Source organism: Myotis davidii, unplaced genomic scaffold (genome assembly GCF_000327345.1).
Source record: "Myotis davidii unplaced genomic scaffold, ASM32734v1 scaffold426, whole genome shotgun sequence".
NCBI lineage: Eukaryota > Metazoa > Chordata > Mammalia > Chiroptera > Vespertilionidae > Myotis > Myotis davidii.
The window spans coordinates 605560-608880 of record NW_006297287.1 but is presented as its reverse complement, the minus strand read 5'-3'; positions in this window follow the sequence as shown (position 1 = coordinate 608880).

Below are 3321 nucleotides of genomic sequence, written 5' to 3'. Positions count from 1 at the left end.
AAAAAAGTGGCTAAGGAACCAATAGTCTTTGATGTTAATGCCGTTATGACATGCTGTGCCCTAACTTCTTCCTGAAAAATCCTAAGAGAAATAATAATGCCCGTGGGGCATTACTGCCTTCAAACTTCAAACTTCTGATCGTTGTGAGCAAGATGATGGATGACTAGGCATCTGGGATGAAATGACCTGCCCATCTCCTGCCCGGAGACTGACTAACATTTCAGCATCTAACAGGGTTGCCTCTAGTACATTTGAAGAATGGCATCGTATTTGGGCTGGGGAGGTTCCTCTGCTGTTCACGGTCCATGTAGCAGGTGCTCTCCACTGAATGGTTACTGTTTTTCTCAAGAACTGCCCATGTTCGTTACAGCAATGGACTGGAGGGGTGCTGAAATGTCACATGAAAATAACAGTACTGGCTGCCCCCCTTTTTTCCATTAGAATTTAGCAAAGTGAGTAAAGCGAGGGCAGACACGATAATAAAGGCAATGCACAGGGATTTATTTCTTTTATATTTTCTCTGAGAAAGTGTTAATAAACTTAGCAGCATTCCAATAACAGCAAGGGTTAAAAACATATACATTTCTCAACAATGTGTGTGTTTCCTCCTGGAGTGTATAATAAAGCTTTCCAAATGCAAATCTCTTATCAATGAACATACAGAGGGGCAAGATAAAGAAGGGGAAAATGACATTAAGCTAATTCTCAGTCATCTCAGAAAACCAGAAGAATTAAAACTTTTAAATTAACTGACAAATTTCCCCAAACTTAATTTTAAGCTTTCACTTAGTTAGCGCTGTCAAAACTAGCCAAAGCTCCTTACAATGAATAGTAATTCTTTTGAATTTCAAGGATTAGGTCAAAATCATATGCCTTCCCACAGGGGTAAGGGGGAGAGATCAACCAAAGGACTTGTATGCATGCATATAAGCATAACCAATGGATACAGACCCTAGGGGGGGTGAGGGCATGAGTGGGAGAGTGGGGGATGGGAGGGACAATAGGGGTATAAGGACACATATGTAATACCTTAATCAATAAAGAAAATTAAAAAAAAATCATATGCCTTCCCATCACCTACCACACAAAGCCAAAAATCCTCTTACAAATCCCTCCAAACTCATGGCCTGTCCAACAATCAAAGCCCTCCATAGCCCAGCCCACTCAGCCTCCAGTCATTTCTGCCATTTGCCCATCACAAATCCCTGGCAAGAAACAGTGCCTTGAAGGTCTGTGATGCTCTACCTTGTTTCTCCCCAACTCCTCCTGGTCCTCTGATGTTGCCCCTCCTGAGCTGTGCCTTTTCCTTCTGTCTCTCCTGCCCCTCATGCAGTCTACCATCTCACAACCTGATAATAAGCCATCTCGAGGGGACCACACCTTCTTTATGGACACCATCTCCCAGGTGGACAGTGCGTTCCCATAACACAGAGACAGTACAGGGCATACATTTGTGTTAAGCATTTGTTGACCAAATGGTAGACTCTATGGCCCTATTCCTCCTTCTGTAGAGATACACACAGGTCAAAAGACAGGCAGAAAGAGACGAGAAAAAGGAAAAGAGAGGCAAGAGACCTAGATACTCCAGAAATTTGACAATGAGCTGGACAATGGTCTATATAACCCTGAGTTTACTGTATACATAAAGGAAAAACATACACATGGCCAATGCAATATACAGTAAAGGTGCTTTGAGAGCTGTAATGATTTGTTAAGAGGAACCCTAACATAAAAGGTACTTACAGGAAAAACAAATAAGTAGACATAGAATATTTCCAGAAATCAAATAATGAAACCATTAATGTGCCAAAGAAAAATCTCTCCCCCAAATCATTCTCAACTCAAAGGGGTAAATTAAATTCATTAGTGGTATGCTCAGACATGCTGATGACATTGACTGCCCCTGCTGGTGATAAATAAAAACATCACAGTCTCCCAGGAGCATGAGGAGAGCCATTTTCACAGCCATTTGAAGCCTCCATCTGTCTCTCAAAAGGCTAAAGCTGCATTGGGTCCCCCATGAAAAACCCAAGGAGATGCTGCCCAGGGCAAGAACGATGCTAATGTTTCTATCAAACCACAGCAGTCACAATTACTTGAAATGCCAAATATCATGACAGAGAGTTGAACTGGTGCTAATCTGGAGAGGCCCAAATCCACGGTGTGTTGTGTAATGAAATGGAAACCATCTCACTGAAGCAAGCCCGTGAGCACAGCACCATTTCTTGTCCAGTCATTTTTATGGCAGCAAAGTTTCATAAATACGGAGGCTGAAATTCAGCCCAAGGCAAGTCACCAAGAGCGAGTCTATGGTTGGAACCTGGGGCAGACCAACAAACTGTTTCTTCTTTCCCTTGGATTTTTTTACACAGTAATATTTCTGAAAGGGACTATGACTTGGGACGGTTGTAAATTTCAACATGTTACCAAAAAGAAATTGCCTTTAGGAGATTAAGTACCAAAATAGTGTAAGAGGTATGCCTCTAACCCACTTTCACCCCACAAAAACATCCTTGGATGTATTTGTTTACAAAGTGTATGGAAGTAGGGAGGAAAGACACAGACTCTGAAAAATACTTTTTAAAAAGAAGAAAAGAGAGCCCACTGTATGGAAGAACATATTTTCCAATGATACATGTGATAAAGGGTTAATATACAAGGAACTCATACAACTTAACAAGAGAAAGATAATCAATCCAATTTAAAAATGGGCAGAGGGCATAAATAGACACTTCTCCAACATGACAGACAGATGGCCAAGAGGCATATGAAAAAATGCTCAATGTCCCTAATCATCAGAGAGAGGCAAATTAAAACAACAATGAGGTATCACCTCACACCTGTCAGAATGGCTACTATCAACAAATGACAAGTGCTGGCTAGGATGTGGAGAAAAAGAAAACCCAGTGTACTCCTGGTGGGAATGCAGACTGGTGCAGCCTCTGTGGAAAATAATATGGAGTTTCCTCAAAAAATTAAATATGGAACTGCCATTTGACCCAGTGATCCCACTTCTAGCAATATATCCCAAGAAAACAGAAACTCCAATCAGAAAGAATATATGCACCCCTCTGTTCACAGCAATATAATTTACAATAGCAAAGATCTGGAAATTCCCAAGTGCCCATCAGTAGATGAGTGGATAAAAAAAAAAAAAGAAGAAAAGCTGTGGTACACTTACACCATGGAATAAGGATAGGTGTGGGCTAGAAGGGTTCAATGGGGCAAAGGGGGCATACATGTAATACTTTCAACAATAAAGATAAATTTTTAAAAAGGCACAGCATGGAAGACTACTGTGTTTCCATTGCCAGCTGAAAA